General features: G+C 47.4%; 1 protein-coding gene across 2 annotated transcripts in view; it reads left to right on the forward strand.

Moving 5' to 3' along the window:
* The first annotated feature begins 252 nt into the window (after nt 1-252).
* Nucleotides 253-21,016, forward strand: part of ipo11 (importin 11) — a 712,587-nt gene continuing 691,823 nt past the window's right edge. For both annotated transcript variants that reach the window (XM_038791006.1, XM_038791005.1), the window contains exon 1: nt 253-368. The gene's annotated coding sequence lies outside the window, so the exon portion shown is untranslated. The remainder of the gene's footprint in view (nt 369-21,016) is intronic.

The raw sequence follows: 21,016 nt of genomic DNA on the forward strand, positions 1-21,016 counted from the left end.
TTGCCAAAGCTTCCTTACTGCTCCTCTAAAAATGCACCCAATAGAACACAGACAAGCAACTAACTGTCGTCGGAGGTGTACCGTGAGAGCAAATTAAACATACAGAAATGGAAAGTCTGCGTAAATTTACGGAATATATACCACAGCTCTCGAGGGACAAAATCTGAACTCAAGTGTGGCTGCAGATGTATCTATCTGACGCATGGTGGCGGTGCTCTGGGAGTCCGAGGTTCAGCAACCTCTTTGCCGTGACGCAATCGAGCGCGCCATGTAGCGCTGCGCGCATGTGCGGTGCTGCTCGATGGCGCGGTCCTGGTTGTGGCGTGGAGACGCTGAGGCTGAATTGGAGTGAGGAGCACTGAGAGCAGGTAGAGTTCTGTCTGGCCGGACCGGGCTCCCGTCCCAATGGCAGAGTGCATGCACTGTCCTGGGCGCTGCATGTTCAGGTTCCGACACTTGCTGCAGATTTTAGTCCCAACAGATTTATAAAGCAGAGCACGAGAAGCTGCGGCAGGGGGCGGCCAGTGGGCGTCAGGAGCATTGGGATGACCGAAATCCAATAACTCACCCAAGTCTTGTCCTGTTTCTCAATACTGTAACTGTAAACTTCTCTTCAGACCACTAGGAAAATAAATAGTCTGGCATTACTGGAATTGGGAAGTTAAGTCCACAGTTGGTCAAATCTAACGCATTGTGGAATTTATTGGAAGAGATGGCCTGGAATTTCCTGCGTGTTTGCAATGACAAACGTAATCAGGACAAAAGCGTGAAATGTCAAGGAAACTTAGTCACGTAATTACAACACGCCCGAATTTCTCACTCCTTTAGGCCGTCTATCAATTTCTCTACTTGAACGAATTTTGGCTCATAAACAATGGTAGCTCACATATCTTTGAATATATTTTTCAGGCATTAGTATCAATCCTATTGAAAACCTTTCACGATTGCATTGGATTGGATTATTGTCATGTGTACAGTGAAAAGTATTTTTCTGCGACCAGCTCAACAGATCATTAAGTACATGAAAGGAAAAAATAATAAAAGAAAATACATAATAGGGCAACAGAAGGTACACAATGTAACTACATATGCATCAGATGAAGCATACATGGTGTAGTGTTAATGAGGTCAGTTCATAAGAGGAAGAAGCTGTTTTTGAGTCTTTGTGTGTGTTCTTAGACTTCTGTATCTCCTGCCTGATGGAAGAAGTTGGAAGAGTGAGTAAGCTGCATGGGTGGGGTCTTTGATTATGCTGCCCCTTTCCCCAGGTAGCGGGAGGTGTAGATGGAGTCAATGGATTGGAGGCAGGTTTGTGTGATGGACTGGGCTGTGTTCACGACTCTCTGAAGTTTCTTGTCCTGGGCCGAGCAGTTGCCATACCAGCATGTGATGCAGCTAGATAAGATGCTTTCTATGGTGCATCTCTAAAAGTTGGTAAGAGTTAATGTGGACATGCCAAATTTCCTTTGTTTCCTGAGGAACTATAGGTTCTTTCTTGGTGATAGTGACAACATGGGTGGACCAGGACAGATTTTTGGAGATGTGCACCCCTAAGATTTTGAAACTGCTAACCATCTCCACCTTGACTCTGTTGATCTGACAGGGGTGTGTGCAGCACTTTGCTTCCTGAAGTCAATGACCAGCTCTTTAGTTTTGCTGGCATTGAGGGAGAGATTGTTGTTGCTGCACCACTCCACTAGGTTCTCTATTATCCTCCTGTATTCTGACTCGTTGTTATTTGAGATCCAGCCCACCATGGTTGTATCGTCAGCAAACTTGTAGATGGAGTTGGACCCAAATGTTGCCACGCAATCGTGTGTATAGGGAGTAGAGTAGGGGGCTAAGTGAAAAAATGAATGAAATGAAAATCGCGTATTGTCACGAGTACGCTTCAAATGAAGTTACTGTGAAAAGCCCCTAGTCGCCACATTCCGACGCCTGTTCGGGGAGGCTGTTACGGGAATCGAACACTGCACTAGGATGGGTGTAGTTTGATTAGAATAAGTCAACATGCTTTTACTTACAAATTTATTAGTTTTCTTTGAAGAATGTTTTTTATTGGGTGTTTTATACATGGTATCTTTACAGATGTACACATAGAGAAACCAAAAAGTGATAGCTTTATTCGTTGTTGTCGTTTCCCGTTCTCTTTTTCCAGTTTGTGTTCCCTCCCCTCTGGCTCCCCCTATTATTCTTTGCTCTTTGTACTTCCTTCTTCCCTGCCCTCCTCCACTACCCCCCTTTCCCCCACTCCTTCCCTCCCTCCCCTCCTCCTCCTCCTGCAGCTCCCCTTTCTTTTCAGCTGTGTTTGGCTACCCCCTCTTGCACTGTTCTCTCTCTGTCTCTCCAAGGGTCCACCGCCCCCATCTGCTCCATAAACTGACCGAGTTCCTGTACACAGTTGAAGTCCCCCCCCCCAATGATCAGTCAGTGTGTCGCTATATCGGGGATTTCTGCAATGGTCTTCTTGATGAAGCACGGGTCGTCCCAGTTAGGAGCATACACATTAACTAGTACTACCGGTGCCCCATCCAGGGCCCCGCTGACCATGATGTACCGTCTCCCTGGATCCATAACCGTCTTTGTCGCCTTAAACATCGTCCTCTTGTTGATCATATTGTCACCCCCCCCGGCCCTCGTCCCGTAACAGGAATGGTAGGTCTGTCCCACTTAGCCCTTCCTTACCCGCAGTTGGCCTGTTCTCGCGGGTGTGTCTCTTGGAGGGAGACTATGTCGGCTTTCATGTTTCTTAGTTGGGTGAAGACTCTGGATCTTTTCACTGGGCCATTGAGTCCCCTGTCGTTCCAGGTGACTATCCTGGTGGGGGTTTTTTGTCCCTCCATATTTACCTGGTGGATGCGCCACTGCACCATGGGGTTTCCCTTTGTTTGGGGGTTGTCCAAGATGGCCGGTGTCTCTGCTCTCCCCAAGCTGTCGAGTCCCTACGCTCCGGGGTTTCCCTTTGTCCAGGGGGCACCCAACATGGACGTCAACAGTGCATCCGCCACGTGGCCCCTGTACTCCGGGGTCTCCCTTTGTCCAGGGTGGTTACTTGCAGTGCTTCTTTGCTCCGCTCCCCTGGTTGTGGCCCTTTGTAGCCATATTGCTGCTCTCACTGGTCCTATTTTTACCCCCTCCCTATGCCCCCCCCCCCCGTCCTCCCCTTCCTCCCCCCCCAATCCCGTTCTCCCCTCCCTTTGTACCCCTTCCCCCACCTCCTATCCCCCTTTGCTTCCCCATTGTGTGCCCCCTGTCAGTGATGCGCCGTGGCCTTGCTCTGTTGCATACTCCCGGTGCTAGCTTTCCAGCTAGTGCGGTGACCCCCCCCCCCCCCCCCCCCCCCCCTCCTGGGAGTTACTGTCTCATTTCTCCCTCGCCCATTCTCTGTAGTTCTTTCCCTGTCTTTGGGTACACTGAGGAGGAATTCACAATGTCCAATTCACCACCCTATAACATTGGTGTTTTTATCCAATACCTGTATATTAATTTAGAGTTTTGATTTATTTGACAATGGTAGAACTTAACTGACCCAAATGAAAACATTTGTCCTTTTTACCTATGCTGGCTATTTGAAGATTTAATTCTAAACATCTCTCCACATTTCCAACTTGCTGAAGATGCAATTGTTTTCCCCTCAATTACATCCTGAGCAAAGATTCTGTTTAACAAATCTTGCACTGAGCGCTTATACTGAACTGCTCTCCTCACTTGCTTTGAAAGAAAGATCTGCATTTATCAGCGCCATTCATGATTACAGAATATCCCAAAGCACTTTGCAATCAGTGTATCACTTTTGAAGTGTAAGCATTGTTATAAAGTAGGAAATGAGACAGCCAATTTGTACACGGCAAGTTGTCATGTTACAGGAGTGTGATAACCAACCAGATAATTTTTGTTCGCCGAGGGTTAAATATTGTCCAAGACAGGGTTTTTCAAAATGTGGGTTGCAACCCACAGGTGCATCGCGGACAGGCGTCAAGAGGGCTGTGGAGTGATAGTCACGACGTTCACACGGTTGTGCTGATCGCGGGAGAAGCGCCTAATCACCAATACCGCCATATTTATTGATAATGGTGGTCGCTGCTGCCTTTTAATTAAGCAGGAAATGAGGCTGTGTGCAGTCTTCCGACCAGAAGTGGCAGCAGTGAGTAGGTCACGTGTCCTGCACATACATTTGATGTCAAATGCCCTGCATATATGAGCTTTTGGAGCTTCTTCCATTTATAGCTGCTGGCAAGCAACATGAGACCGTGAAAATGAATTGTTTTCTTACAACGAAGAGAGGCACAAATAGGCAGTGGTTCTGCTGCTGGTACGCTTTCTTGCACTGCAGCTGTACCAGGGTCAATGACCTGGCTTGACTGTAATGCTGAAGTGAGGCACAGGTTGGGCCATGAGGTTACAAATTGTGGTTGAATACAATTTTGCTGCTGCTGATGATCCTCAGCGCTTCCAGTTCTGAGCTGCGAAATTGGAATCTATCCCATTTAGCACAGTGGTAGTGCCACAGGATGGAGTGTGTCTTCAATGTGAAGACTGGACTTCCTCTCCACAAGGGCTGTGTGTTGGTCATTCCAACTAATTCTGCAGGGGCTGATTTAGCACCGAGCTAAAGAGCTGGCTTTTAAAGCAGACCAAGGCAGGCCAGCAGCACAGTTCAATTCCCGTACCAGCCTCCCCGAACAGGTGCCGGAATGTGGCGACTAGGGGCTTTTCACAGTAACTTCATTTAAAGCCTACTTGTGACAATAAGCGATTTTCATTCATTTAATTTCATTTCATTTCATGGACAGATGCATCTGTTGCAGGTGGTTTGGTGAGGGCAAGGTCAAGTAGGTTTTTTTCTTCTTAGTTCACCTTGTGCCAAAGGCCCAGTTCTGGCAGATATGTCCTTCAGGATTTGGTCAGTAATGGTGCTCCATGCTTGTTGATGGATAAAGAAGCCCCCACTCAAATTACATTTTGTGCCCATGCTACCTCTGCTGCTTCCAATTGTTGTGGATGTGTATTGATTTATCTAAAGTATTTCCTTCTGTTGTACCTTTAAAACCTCTTTTACGTTCAACCAGTTCACTTACTCAAAAGTTTTACCCAGGTGCCCTTATTTGCGAGATGAAAAAGGACAAAACAGGTTCACAGTTTAACACAATTTTATTCACAATTCTATTACTCAAGAAAATATGACTCAGACCCACAGCTGAGCTTTGGGTTTTACCCGCACTTAGTAAAGGAAGCTGGCAGGCTACGATCACTCGATGTGGATGCCTTCCCTGGAAATCCAGGGTCCTTTCTTCTTGCGATGCCTGGGCAACTCCTAGGTTATCGCTGAATATATGTTCGATGTTCCTTTCTTTATACGGGGAAGCTAGGATTGAGTCGTATGTGTACGTCCACCACCGGCCATTGTCCTAGCCCAGGGGTGGGTAAACTACGGCCCGCCAAAGGTCTTTATGCGGCCCACCAAGTCATAAAAAAAATGTTAAAAAAAAAAAATGTTTTTTAAGGTTAATTGGGGGGGGGGGGGGGGGGGGCTGTTTGGTTACTTACTGGTATAGGGTGGATAAGTTGACTTGAGTAGGGTGATCATTGCTCGGCACACCATCGAGGGCTGAAGGGCCTGTTCTGTGCTGTACTGTTCTATGTTCTATATGAGACGCCCAGAATCATAACCGGGTGAAGTCATTATTTTACTTAATATACTATGCGGCCCTTTAAAATTGTGAATTTCTGAATGTGGCCCTTGCACGGAAAAGTTTGCCCACCCCTGTCCTAGCCAGACCCTAACTTTAACGGGAAAGTCAGGATACAGGTTTATCCATGGTGGTTCAATCAAGATCCATTGTCCTCTGAAACTCCCCTTGTCTGACAAACCATCAGCTCATTAAGGAGTTTGATGGCTTCTTTTGTCTGTTCTTCGTCCTGCTGCAAAGTTGATCACCTGGTCAGGAAGTTTGTTACATCTTTATAGTCTTTGGAGTGGGTAATCACAAGTCCATATCGCAATAATAGGTTTATGCTTTGACTTGAGTGCTTTTGCAGATGGCCAGTATTGATTCCAGCCAGGGTTTAATGAGACTGTTCTGTTCCTGGCCTGTGTGTATCTTCTCGAGCTGTTTTCAGTACCACACTTCCAAAACTACGGTTTAAGATCTGTGGCCTAATTTTGGTGTAGGTACCATACGCGTTCCGGTTTGAATGCTAAAGTTAGTCGAAGTTCAGTAATAGCACCTTCCGTCAGAAAATTATGGGTTGATTCCTTACTCCATAATGAAACACCAATGCCACAGCATTGTCCAATATATTTATTACGTTACCTAAAATTGATGTTGACAACTCGAATAGTGTTCAGTATGCCAGATAACTAATCGGCTCCTGGATTTGCACTATCCAGATGTGGAAAACATGCTTTTAACATTGCCAATTTGGTAGCCTATCTTTTAAATTGTGTTTGTATCAAGGACAATAAAACGTTGCCATTGTTTTCATGGAGTATCAAAGCTGTTTTTAACTAGTATCAGTTGAATGGTGTCTGAAACAAAATAACCATAGAATAGTAGATGAATGTCTACACTTGGAAAGCAATGAGAGCAAGCTGTCTGAAAATATGATTCTGCAGACATGACGAATAAAGAGCTATGTTGTTATATGTCCAAGAGTTCATATGTGCAGCCATTGCAGTTTGAATTTTGAGGCCCTTGGAGATTATACTGTAAATCCTGTTACAATGCCATCTAGTGTTTCCTTTGTGTGACTACTTGATCTGATTTAAGTCATGAACTGAGGTGAATGATAACAGGAAAGTTCTGACAAATACATCAGAGATTAAGAATCACAATTGCTACAGTGCAGGAGGAGGCCATTTGGTCTGTCTTTATTGCACCAGTTCTCTGAATCAGCAATTCACCTCATGCCATTCATCCCCTTCCTCCCCTAAACCTGAACAATCCTCCTTCTCAGTCAGGAGGCATGGTGTTGCATGGTTGGCACTGTTGCCTCACAGCATCAGTGACCCGGGTTCAATTCCTGCCTTGAGTGACTGTGTGGAGTCTGCATGGTCTCCTCGTGTCTGCGTGGGTTTCCTCTGGGAGCTCTGATTTCCTCCAACAGTCTAAATAAGTGCAGGTTAGGTGGATTGGCTATGATAAATTGCCTATTAGTGTCTAGGGATTTGCAAGTTGGGTGGAGTGCTCTTTCAGACTCGATTGAATACTCAATGGGCCGAATGGCCTCCTCCTGCACTGCAGGGATTCTAAGTCTAATTTATTTTTCAATGTCTTGATTGAACTCTACCTCCATCACACTGCACTTCAAACCCCAACCCCTCTTATGTGAAACAACTTCTCTCATGTTGCTTTTACTTCTTTTGCCAATTAATTAAATCTGCAACCTCTCGTTCTTGTCCTTCCACAAGTGGGAACAGTTTCTCCCTATCTACTCTGTCTAGACCCTTTGTGATTTTGAATACTGTTATCATATCTCCTCTCAAACTTCTCTTCACCAAGGAAAGCAGTCCCAACTTCTCCAATCTATCTTCATAACTGAAATTTCTCATCCCTGGATCCATTCTCATGAATCTTCTGTATGCCCTCTTCATACCTTCACTTCTTTCCTGTGGTATGGTGCCCAGAACTGAACTCCAACGGGAGCCGAACTACTGTCTTATGCAAATTAAACATAACCTCCTTGCTCTTGTACTCTTTTATGTTCCTATTAATAAAACCTAGGATACTTTATAAACCACATTCTCAACTTTAATGACATACAGATATTCACCCAGGTCCTTCTGCCCCCAATGGTATCCTTTATTTTATATTGTTTCTCATGTTTTTACTACCCAAATAAATCGCTTCATATTTCTCTGCATTGAACTTAATCTGTCAGTTGTCTACCCATTCCACCAACTTCTCTGTATTCTTTTGAGTTTATACAGTATCCTCTTCACAGTTCGCAATACACCAAGTTTCTTCTTATCTGCAAATTTTGTAATTGTACCCTGTACACTAAGGTCTAGATCATTAATATATATCAGGCAGAGCAGGAGTCTCAACACTGACCATTGGGGAACTCCACTACCAACCTTCCTCTAGCCTGAAAAGCATCCATTAAGTCACTGTTTCCTATCATTCAGCCAATTTGCTACTTTCCCTTTTATTCCATGCACTATAACTTTGCCCACATGTTGTTGTGTGGTACCATATTAAATGCCTTGGAAGTCCATATGCATCACATCATAGTATTGCCCTCATCAACCCTCGCTGCTACTTCGAAAAAACTCCAAGTTAGCACGTTTTACTATGGGCGTAAAACGCGTTTATTGGGGTGTATTAACTTCCAAGTGCTTAACACCGCTAGGCTCTGTTGTATGTATTTATTCAGCTTTAGGAGTCGCCAGTTGCCGTATAGACAACGTCACTAGTATTCCAAGGTCAAGTTCAAAGTAATAAAGACGATACACCGATTAGTAAGGTCCAAACGATAATATTTATTATACAGTAATAATAAATATTCATGCACACACTAAGAGACTAAGCTATGACTAAACTAAAGTAATCAGAATACTTATCTAACAGGAACAGGCAAGGTCAGGGCGCGAGGCCTTCGTCCTGGTCTTGGGCTGCAACCTTCAGCAAGCGTTCTGGTCACTGGGGGTTCTAGCGGGCTTAGTTCGCGTAGCGAGCGTCGTACTGGCACTTACGGTTCGGCGGCTGGTGCTCAACGGCTGGAGTCAGAGTGGATCTTCAAAGTCGTGGTCAGAGGCGGAGCACGGAAAAACAGACCTTGACCGAAGTTGAGCCGGAGCACGGAAAAACAGACCGGACAACACGAGGTCCCTATCTTTTATAGGGGTTCCATTGTCCTTCCCTCTTCTTGGGCGGGCTCTACCTATTGGATCAATTTCTTATCGATACTGGATTAATTCCCCAATGCGAGGGGGTCTCCGTGATGGAGGGGGCGTTTCTTATGCCCTTTTGTTTGGAGGTTTCTGGTGCCTCGATGTCTGGGCCTTGATTAGAATGTGTCCATTCAGAACCAAATGTATCTATTGTGTGGGTGTTCAAGTCTGATGGCCTCATTAGCATGCAAAGCGTTTTGCCATTTGCACCTAGCTAAGGTCTTCTCACCTGAGCCCAAACTGGTTTCTGCTGCTGCAGAATGCAAAATGCTCTTTGCAGACTGCTGTTCTGGCTAAACTGTCTGTTTCCCAGCAGTCTTAGCGCTTGACCTAATTTGTAGCTCAGCATCCATTTTAGGTGGCTACATAGTTGGACTCAATTTTATGTTAGCTGCCAGTCTCTTCATTTTCCCTTCTATATTCTATATTCAGCCTGGCTCTCAGTTGTATAATTCACCTGACATCTATCATAAATACACCTTTTCAGAGCAGGATGGTGTGTGGCGCCGGGGGATCTTGCAGCTTGTGGTGTTCCCAGGCATCTGCTGCCCTTGCCCTTCTAAATGGTAGAGGTCATGAGTTTGGAAGGTACTGTTGAAGGAGCTTGGGTATGTTATTGGAGTGCATCATATAGAATAGAATAGTTGGGAGTGAATGTTGAAGGTGGTGGATGGGGTGCCAATCAAGTGGGCTGCTTTGTCCTGGATGGTATTGAGCTACTTGACTGCTGTTGGAGCTACGCTCAACCAGGCAAGTAGAGAGTATTCCATCACACGGACTGTTTTGTAGATGGTGGACATGCTTTAGGAAGTCGGGAAGTGAGTACTTGCTGCAGAGTTTCCAATCCCTGACTTGTAGCCACAGTATTTAAATGGCTAGCCCAGTTCAGGTTTTGGTCAATTCCACCCACAGGATGTTGATACCAGGGATTCAGCGATGGTAATACCATTGAATGTCAAAGGGAGATGGTTGGATTCTCTCTTGTTAGAGATGGGCATTGCCTGGTACTTGTGTGACATGAATGTAACTTGCTACGTATCAGCCCAAGCTTGAATATTGTTCTGATCCTGTAACATATGGACATGGACTGCTTCATTGTGAGGAGTTGCAAATGGTGTTGAACACTGTGCAATCATCAGCGAACATCCCCAGTTCTGACCTTATGATGGAGGGAAGGTCATTGATGACGCAGCTGAGGATGGTTGGACCTTGGACACGGCCTGAGCAAATGTACTTTGCAGGTGTTCCAAGGATCAGCCCTCTCCTTAGGATATTTCAGAGCAGCGCGAGCCTGTAACTTAAGGAGTGTTCATTAGCTTGAATACTGAAAAATAAATGACTCCAGTAGTGACTTAGCCTTGAAAGTGGGCAGCATGGCGGCGCAGTGGTTAACACTGCTGCCTATGGCGCTGAGGAACCCGGCTTCGATCCCGGCCCCGTGTCACTGTCTGTGGAGTTTACATATTCTCCCCGTGTCTGTGTGGGTTTCACTGCTACAACCCAAAGATGTGCAGGTTAGATGGATTGGCCAAACTAAATTGCCCCTTAATTGAAAAAAAATTGGGTAGTCTAAAATTTATTACAAAAGCCCCGAAAGCATATTTTAACTTTTTAAAGATTATTTTGGAACTTTAAGAATACTTGGAAGTTGTTTTTAAAAAAAATTTGGGCTCTTCTGCTTTGCTGGTGTTAGTGGCAGTAGGACTACCGCTCTACGCTGTTGGAGGGACACGAGCAACCATGGGCTAACTTCAGTACCAGGAGGAATACACCAATCTGTTCCAACTTTACTCTTACCCAAGAGAAGGATCAAGGGCAGATTTGCTATTCTCTGCATAAACTGATTTGAGTAAGAGTTGAGTGAATACATAGTAACTGTATTCTACATAAGATTTAATAAACTCCAAAGTGCATGATTGTATAACTGTTGAAATTCAAATTCAATCATCTAGAATTTGCTACAAAATGAAGTTTTGCATTTTCTAGCTGTTTTATTAGTAATAGGCAAATCTCCGCTTCATTCCAAACCTGTGAAATGTACCGATACAAATCCGTGCAACTGACCAGCAATTAAATATTGTGTAAAGTATTAGTAATGTGATGATAGTAGCTAACCTCCCTATGAATAGGGATGCATACGTGTCTACACAATTGACAATTAAATTAACCAGTGCAAACGTGCATGTGGTCTCTGGCGATATACTAGTGGGAACATTAAGTAAATATTTTTTGCGGGTCCTGTGTGGGTGGAATCCTGGTTTGAAATTGAAATGGGCACTGTGAACCTGAATGGAGCTAAGCTGCTGTACCATTCACACATGGATAGGCTCTTTGCCATTACTTTAACCAGGTTCACCTAGCTACTTCCTTGCTGCTACAGGCTTCTGAAATAGAATGTGTTGTTAAAGCTGGTGTATCTAAAATTGTATGGAACAAATTGAAATAAAATGTTATATAAGATAACTTTAAAAAAACTAACTGTTCATGGGGTGAGAGCTAATGGCAAGAGTAGCACTTGTTGCCATCTCTAATTATCACTGCCACTGAAGGTAGGCAGAGATAATGTTACCCCCCCATTTTTGTAAGTCGTATATCTCAAAATCTAATGGACAGATTTCAATGAAATGTGGTACACTGATAGGGAAAGGCACAAAAGAGAACTGATTGATTAGTTTTTCATGATGCAGATCTAGATCCAGTACCCATGTCAATTTCAGCAACTGAGACAATCCAGGGCATTTTAAAACAATGAACAATTTAAATAAAATAAACCACAACATCCTTAAAAAGTTGATTTGCCCTCTCTTTCAATCTTAACACATCCTTCAAAAACATTTCCAGCATCAGGATCCAGATTTGCACCTTTGCTAAAAACTAGCCTCTTCTTCGTTGGGTGTTGTTGCTCGTTGTGTTCTCTCTTTAATTGGTGCTTTTTATGGCGGTTAATATGGTCGCCTTCCTTAATTCTGATTACGTTTGCTCAAGAGTCGCCAGATATCTTTCGAACCGCCACAAGGTTCAAAACCGAATACACAAGGTTCAAAACTGAATACTGATCAAAGACTCGATACACCAGTTAGTAAGTTCGAAATCAATGCTCATTTATTTACACACACAGTCAAATATACTCATGCACAAACTCTACCAACTAAACTATCACCACTACTAAAGCCCATACTTAGCTTCGGGCGCCCACTCAGTCAGAGGAACAATGGCCGTTGTGCGGTTCTGAGGCTGCTGGGGTCGAGCTGGTACGGAATAGTAGCTGGGAGCGTCTGTCTCGTAGTGTGCGTTGACTTTGGACTTACTTGTTCTGGTGCAGCTGCTAGGCAGGTCTCTCCTCACTGAGAGCCAAGGCCAAGAGAGCGAGTCTCTCTTGGGGGATCCTCCTTATACCCAAAAAGGGGCTTTGCGTGCTTTTGGGCGGGCCTTGAACTTGGCTCCAATTAATTGGACCGCATCTTGATCATTCCTATCGATTTCCTCCAATCAGGTGGGTGCCCTGATTGCTGAGCGTGTCCTAGTTGGCCGTTGGCCTGCTTTGTTCTAGTCTCCTCTGGCGCCGGGGTGTATGCTTTAGTATCGTTTACCTAAATGTTATCCTTTTGTCCCCAGAGATGGCTCATTAGTATGGTAATGGCTTTGCAGTATCGGTCTTGTCTGGGAGCTACAGCTCCAATCAACAGACAAACCTTGCACCTGCTTGCTTTCTCAGCATTGTCCATTTTTCCTGCATTCTTTGCAAAGTGTCCATTTTGTAATCAGGCTGTGGTCACCCCAGGTGGAGGTGTGGGCTTGGGTAGGGTGCTCTTTCCAAGAGCCAGTGCAGACTCGATGGGCCGAATGGCTTCCTTCTGCACTGTAAATTCTATGATTCAAGGTGTTTGATAAGTATATTAAGGGCAAGAGGTCAACTAGGGAAAGATTGGGCAGCACGGTGGCGCAGTGGGTTAGCCCTGCAACCTCACGGCGCTGAGGTCTCAGGTTCGATCCCGGCTCTGGGTCACTGTCTGTGTGGAGTTTGCGCATTCTCCCCGTGTTTGCGTGGGTTTCACCCCCACAACCCAAAGATGTGCAGGGTAGGTGGATTGGCCACACTAAATTGCCCCTTAATTGGAAAAAAAGAATTGGGTACACGAAATTTTTTTTTTTTAAACTAGGGAAAGATTAGGGACTAAAGTGGCAACCTGTCTGTGGAGACGAAGGACGTAGGTGAGCTTTAAATGGGATTTTGCATCTGTGTTCACTATGAGAAGGACAATGAAGATATAGAAAGTAGGGAGGGAGATAATTATACAATTGAACAGATTAGCATTGAGAGGGAGGAAGTGTGAGCGTTTCTTGCAGGCTTAAAAGTGGATAAATACCCAGGCCCAGATGCAATGTATCCTAGGCTGCTGTACGAGGCAAGGGAGGAGATTCAGGGATTTTGTTGCAAATTTTCAAATCCGCTCTGGTCACAGGTGACGTGGTAAAGGACTGAGGACAGCTAATTTGATATCTTTGTGGTACTATTATTCAAAAAGGGATCTGGGCAATTCTGTCTAATATCAGTGGTAAGGAAATTATTAGAAAAAATTCTTTTGGACAGAATTAATCTGCACTTGGAGAGGCAAACATTAATCTAGGATGGTGCGTATGGCTTTGGCAGGGGAGATCATGTCGAACAAACTTGACTGAATTTTTCAATGACCCGACCAGATGGGTAGATGAGGGCAGTACAGTTGATGCAGTCTACATGGACTTCAGTAAGACTTTTTTTTTAAAAAGTAATTTTTATTCAAATTTTCACATTTTCACAAAAAAGAAAACAATAACAGAAAATTCTAAGAACAAAAAAAAACTGAACCACCCCCCCCCCCCCCCCCCCCCCCCCCCGCTGTAAATACAAAAGAGAAACAATAAATTAACGTCCATCATTGGCAAAAAACTGATATTCAACCCAAAACAAAACCAAAGAGACAAACCCCCCCCGGTTGCTGCTGCTGCTGACCGTTTGTTTGTACCGTTCTGCCAGGAGATCTAGGAATGGTTGCCATCTCCTGAAAAACCCCTGCACTGACCCCCTTAGAGCAAATTTCACCCTCTCCAATTTAATAAACCCTGCCATATCGTTGACCCAGGCCTCCATGCTTGGGGGCCTCGCATCCTTCCACTGAAGAAGAATCCTCCGCCGGGCTACTAGGGACGCAAAGGCCAGAACACTGGCCTCTTTCGCCTCCAGCACTCCCGGCTCCACTGCAACCCCAAATATTGTGAGTCCCCAGCCTGGATTGACCCTGGATCCTACCACCCTCGATACGGTCCTTGCTGCACCCTTCCAAAATCCCCCCAGTGCTGGGCATGAACATGTGGACATGGTTTGCTGGGCTCCCTGAGCACCTAATACACCTGTCCTCGGTCCCCAAAAAATGGCTCATCCTTGTCCTGGTTATATGAGCCCGATGCAGCACCTTAAACTGTATGAGGCTAAGCCTCGCACACAAAGAGGAGGAGTTCACCCTTTCTAGGGCATCCGCCCACGTCCCCTTCTCAATCTCCTCACCCAGCTCCTCCTCCCATTTATCTTTCCGCTCCTCCACCGAGGCCTCGTCTACCTCCTGCATCACCTGGTACACTTCCGAGATCCTCCCCTCCCCAACCCATACCCCCAAGAGCACCCTGTCCTGAACCCCACGCAGCGGCAGCAGGGGGAACCCCGCCACCTGCCGCCTGACAAACGCCCTGACTTGCATGTACCTAAAGGTGTTCCCCAGGTGGAGCCTGAACTTCCCTTCCAGCTCACCCAGGCTCGCAAACTTCCCGTCTATGAACAGGTCCCCCAGTCTCCTGACACCTGCCCTGTGCCAACTCAGGAACCCGCCATCAATTCTCCCCGGAACAAACCAGTGGTTCCCCCGTATCGGGGACCCCATCGAGGCCCCCACCTCCCCCCTGTGCCGCCTCCATTGCCCCCAAATCTTGAGGGTAGCTGCCACCACTGGGCTCGTGGTATACCTCGTCGGAGAGACCGGCAGCGGCACCGTTGCAAGTGCTTCCAGGCTCGTGCCCACACAGGATACCATCTCCATCCTCTTCCATGCCGCCCCCTCCCCGTCCATTACCCACTTACGCACCATCGCTGCGTTGGCAGCCCAATAGTACCCACAGAGGTTGGGCAACGCCAGCCAGCCCCCCCCCCCCCCCCCCCCCCCCCCCCCCCCAATCCCTGCCCCGCTCCAAGAATACCCGTCTCACCCTTGGAGTCCCGTGTGGCCACACAAACCCCATAATGCTCCTGTTAACCCGCCTGAAAAAGGCCTTCGGGATAAGGATGGGGAGGCACTGGAACAGAAACAGAAACCTCAGGAGCACCGTCATCTTGACTGACTGCACCCTACCCGCCAAAGACAGCGGCAGCATGTCCCACCTCTTAAACTCCTCCTCCATTAGCTCCACCAGCCTTGTGAGGTTTAGCTTATGCAAGGCCCCCCAGCTCCTGGCCACCTGAACCCCCAAGTACCTGAAGCTCCTCTCCGCCCTTTTCAGTGGGAGCCTCCAAATCCCCCCCTCCTGGTCCCCCGGGTTTACCACAAACCGCTCGCTTTTCCCAAAGTTAAGCTTATACCCTGAGAAATTCCCGGAGAATCCCCATCACCACCGGCATTCCCCCCACCGGGTCCGCCACATACAACAATAGGTCATCCGCATAGAGCGACACTCGGTGCTCCTCCCCACCCCGGACCAGCCACCTCCAATTCCCCGACTCCCTCAGCGCCATAGCCAGGGGTTCAGTAGCCAGCACAAAAAGTAGGAGGTACAGGGGACACCCCTGCCTCGTCCCTCGGTATAGTCGAAAATACTCCGACCTCCTCTTATTCGTGGCCACACTCGCCATCGGGGCCTCATACAACAGCCTCACCCAACTGACAAACCCCTCCCCAAACCCGAACCTTTCCAGCACCTCTCACAAGTACCCCAACTCGACCCTATCAAAGGCCTTCTCCGCATCTAGCGCCAACACTATCTCCGCCTCCCCTTCCACCGCCGGCATCATAATAACGTTCAAGAGCCTCCGTATATTAGTGTTCAGCTGCCTCCCCTTCACAAACCCCGTTTGATCTTCATGGATAACCTGCGGCACACAATCTTCTATCCTCGTGGCTAAGATCTTTGCCAACAACTTGGCGTCCACATTCAGGAGTGAGACCGGCCTGTCTGACCCACACTGCAGGGGATCCTTGTCTCGCTTAAGGATCAAGGAGATCAGCGCCCGAGACATCGTCAGGGGCAAAGCCCCCCCCCTCCCTCGCCTCGCTGAAGGTCCTAACCAACAGGGGGCCCAGCAGGTCTGCATACGCCTTGTAAAATTCAACCGGGAACCCATCCGGCCCCGGCGCCTTCCCCGACTGTATGTTCCCTATCCCTTTAACCAGCTCCTCAAGCTCAACTGGCGCCCCCAGACCCTCCACCCGTCCCTCCTCCACCCTCGGGAATCTCAGCCGGTCCAAAAAGCCCCCCCCCCCGGACCGATATAGTCTCTCATAAAAGTCCCCTGAAGACCTTATTAATGTCTACCCCCCTCCACACCACATTTCCTCCCCAGTCCTTAACTCCACCAATCTCCCTAGCCGCATCCCGCTTACGGGGCTGGTGTGCCAGCATCCTACTCGCCTTCTCCCCATACTCGTACACCGCACCCTGAGCCTTTCTCCATTGAGCCTCCGCCTTTCTGGTGGTCAACAAGTCGAACTCAGCACGAAGGCTGCGCCGCTCCCTCAGCAATCCCTCCTCCGGGGCCTCCGCGTACCTCCTGTTCACCCTCACCATCTCCCCCACCAATCTCTCCCTTTCTCTCTGCTCCCCTCTCTCCCTGTGGGCCTGAATGGAGATCAACTCCCCCCGAACCACTGCCTTCAGCGCCTCCCAGACCGTCCTCACTTGGACCTCCCCATTATCGTTGGCCTCCTGGTAACTCTCGATGCATCCTCGAACCCGCCCCTTCACATCCTCGTCCGCCAGCAGCCCCACCTCCAAGCGCCACAATGGGCGCTGGTCCCTCTCCTCCTCCAGCTCGAGGTCCACCCAATGCGGGGCATGGTCAGAAATGGCTATCGCCGAGTACTTAGCGTCTACTACCCTCGCAATCGGCGCCCTACTCAAAACAAAGAAGTCGATCCGGGAGTAGGCCTTATGCACATGGGTGAAGTATGAAAATTCCCTGGCCCTCGGCCTTGTGAACCTCCAAGGATCGATCCCTCCCATCTGGTCCATAAACCCCCTCAGCACCTTAGCCGCCGCAGGCCTCCGACCCGTCCTAGAACTGGATCGATCCAGTGGCGGATCCAGCACCGTGTTGAAATCCCCCCCCATTATCAGGCCCCCCACCTCCAAATCTGGAATCCGGCCCAACATGCGGCGCATAAAACCGGCATCATCCCAATTCGGGGCATATGCATTCAACAGCACCACCCGCTCCCCTTGCAGCTTGCCGCTCACCATCACGTACCTCCCGCAGCTGTCTGCCACCACACTCGACGCCTCAAACGACACCCTCTTCCCCACCAGGATCGCCAGCCCCCGGTTTTTTGCATCCAGCCCCGAATGAAACACTTGGACCACCCACCCCTTCTTCAACCTGACCTGATCCGCCACCTTCAGGTGCTTCTCCTGAAGCATAGCCACGTCCGTCTTCAGCCCCCTCAGGTGCACGAACACGCGGGACCGTTTAACCGGCCCATTCAGTCCCCTCACATTCCAGGTGATCAGCCGGATCGGAGGGCCACCTGCCCCCCTCCTCCGTTGACTAGCCATCACCCTTCCGTAGTCCGCCACGTGCCCGCGCCCCCCGCTCAGCCCGTTCCCCACAGCGACAGACCGCCATCCTGATCCCCTCTGCACGCCCCAGCTCCTCCTTGGCCATTCCAGCAGCAACCCGGTATCCCCCCCCTCTTCCCCCCCCGCCCCCTAAACCCCCCCCCCCCCCCCCCCCCCCCCCCCCCCCCCCCCCCCCCCAAGCTAGGCCCCCCCCCAGCTGCGTAACTCCGGTCATTGTACTTCCATAAGTCAGCCGACTCCTGCTGACCCCGGCTCCGTAAGTCAGCCGACTCCTGCTGACCCCGGCAACTTCAGTAAGACTTTTGACAAACAGATGAAGAAGGTCAGTAAGAGCCCATGGGAACCAGAGCAATTTGGCAAAATGGATTCAAAATTGGCTCAGTGGCAGGACTTAATGGTTGAAGGTTATTTTTATGACTGGAAGCTTGTGTCCAGTGGTGTACAGCAGGGATTGGTGCTGGGTCCCTTGCTGTTTGTAGGGTACATTAATGATCTAGATGTGAATATGGGGATATGATCAGTAAACTCACAGATGGCACAAAAACTGGTGGTGTGATACATAATGAGGAGGAGAGCCTTAGATTGCAGGATGATGTAGCCAGGCTGGTCAGGTGGGCAGAAGATTGGCAAATGGAATTTAATCTTGAAAAGTGAGGTGAGGAGCGGTGTAGTGGTTAGCATTGCTGCCTACTGCGCTGAGGACCCCGGCTCGGATCCTGGCCCTGGGTCACTGTCCGTGTGGAGTTTGCACATCATGTTTGCGTGGGTTTCACCCACACAATCCCAAAGACGTGCAGGGTAGGTGGATTGGCCAAGCTAAATTGCCCCTTAATTGGAAAAAATGAATTGGGTACTCTAAATTTATTTAAAAGAAAAGAAAAGTGAGGTGATGCATTTTGGGAGGACTAACAAGGCAAGGGAATACACAAAACAGCAGGATGCTAGGAAGTACAGAGGGCCAGAAAGACCTTGGGGGTGCTTGTCCAAAGATCCCTGAAGCCAGCAGGACAAGTAGATAAGGTGGTTACTTGCCTTTATTAGGTGAGGCATGGAGGCCTGTTTAGCTCAGTTGGATGGACAGCTGGTTCGTGATGTAGACGTAGAGCAAGACCAACAGCGTGGGTTCAATTCCTGCTGAGGTTTTCATGAAGGCCCCACCGTCTCAACCTTGCCCCTTGCCTGAGGTGTGGTGATCCTTGGGTTAAATCACCACCAGCCAGCTCTCCCCCTCAAAGGGGAAAGCAGCCTATGGTCATCTGGAACTATGGCGACTTAAAAAAAAAAATACAATAGCAGGGTTGTTATGATAGAGCTGTATAAAACACTGGTTAGGCTGGAGTTGTTTTCCTTAGTGCATAGATGGCTGAGGAGGGACCTCATTGTGGTGTACAAAATTATAAGTATAAGGTAGATGGAAATAAACTTTTCCCCTGACTGGAGAGGGTCAATACCAGGGGACATAGATTTATTGTGAAGCAGATTTAGAGAGAATTTGAAAAAACATATTTTCACCCAGAGGGGTGGGAATCTGGAACTCTGCCTGAAAGGTGACAACCCCCTACATTGAAGAAGCTTTTAGATGTGCATTTGAAACGCCATAACATACAAGGCTATGGACCAAGTGCTGGAAAATGGCATTAGAATAGACATGTTTGATGGCCAGCACAGATATGATGGGTTGAAGGGCCTCTTTCTGTGCTGTAAAATTCTATGGCTCTAAGTCACTCAACCTATCATTCCCTGGAATTGATGCACTATAATAACGGTGTTTGTGCACTGTAGATATACCATGACGATGTGGTAGAAGTTTGAAGCAAATTCATTCCTCATGTGAGCCACTATTTCAGGTATAACCAGACTGCTGTTTCCCTCCCGTGCTGAACATCTCTCCATCAGAAAGACCACCGTCTTAGATCTGTGTAGTATTGCTAGCCTCTATCCCATTACAGAATATTTGCCATTGCAAACATTGCATGTTTCTTTGCCAGTCCAAACTCAATTACTTTAACACTCCTTCACTGGCCTCTCATTCGCCTGCCAGAAATTCCAGGTTATCCAACACTTTGCCCATATTCCATCCCACACCAAGCCCCTCACCTCCATTACCTGTCTTCACTGACCTAAGTTAGCTCTAAGGTAAATCAGTGTTAGAATTCTCAAATGTGTACTTACATTTCTTAATGATTTTGCTCATTCTTTTCTCCTGTCCTACAAATTTATCCATAGCTCTTTCATTTCCTGAGATTCTAGCTCATGTGTATCTCCCCCAACTCTTAATTCAACCATTTACAGCCAACCAAAACTGCAGCCCCTCTCTCTTTACAAAACTTTCCATGAACAAAATGGACTTAGTCTTTCAGAGTGTGGTTTGTTGCCACATATTCTGCAAAGGCTATGTAGGAGATGGTGGTCAAAAAAGCCCTGCAGTGAAAATTAGGATTGGAGGTGAGGGTAAAAGTTCTGGGTGATTAAATGAATTATTCCATGGACTGACTGCGTTGCCTGAAGTCCTTTGGGTAATCAAAGGACTTAGGTGAGTGCTAGATTGATGAACACTGACGTTTCCAAGACTGATTTTAACAGGAAAAGAATTTGTGAATTATTTGATTCTGCTCAAAAAGATGAATTCTAAGTTCTCATTCTGAGGGCAATGGAAAAGTCAAATTTAGTAAAGTAAAATAATTTAATTTCTGGAAGATGGGTCAGGTGTTTCAACTGGCTGTGGAGTTGTGGAATTATAAACAGGCAAACAGCAAAGATATAAAAGTACAAAGTCAAAAGGTTATACACAAATCTTTCATCAAAATTGGAACATAAAATTTAACCCACCATAAACTAAACCTCTTAACAGCTGACGGTATCTAAACCTTTAAAAAAGGAGATGAATGGTTGCCACCTTGGGTAGAACCTCCCCACTGACCACCTGATGGTATACTTAATTTTCTCCAAGTGCAAGAGAGACATCATATTGCCCAACCAAGTGGAAGTACTCGGCATTGTGGGAGACCTCCAGTCAAGCTGTATTCGCCACCAAAGAGGCAAAGGCCAGATTTCGATTTGTTGTCACGTGTACCGAGGTACAGTGAAAAGTATTGTCCTGCGTATAATCCAGACAGATCGTTCCATGCATGAAAAAACATAGGACATACGATAAATACATAGACATAGGTGAATTATACGCAGTACAGTGCAAACAACAGTAGAGAAGATGCGAAGAGTGATCAGGTCAGTCCATACGAGGGTCATTCAGGAGTCTGGTAACAGCGGGGAAGATGCTGTTTTTGAATCTGTTAGTGTGTGTTCTCA

Source organism: Scyliorhinus canicula, chromosome 3, assembly GCF_902713615.1.
Source record: "Scyliorhinus canicula chromosome 3, sScyCan1.1, whole genome shotgun sequence".
NCBI classification, from domain to species: Eukaryota; Metazoa; Chordata; class Chondrichthyes; order Carcharhiniformes; family Scyliorhinidae; genus Scyliorhinus; species Scyliorhinus canicula.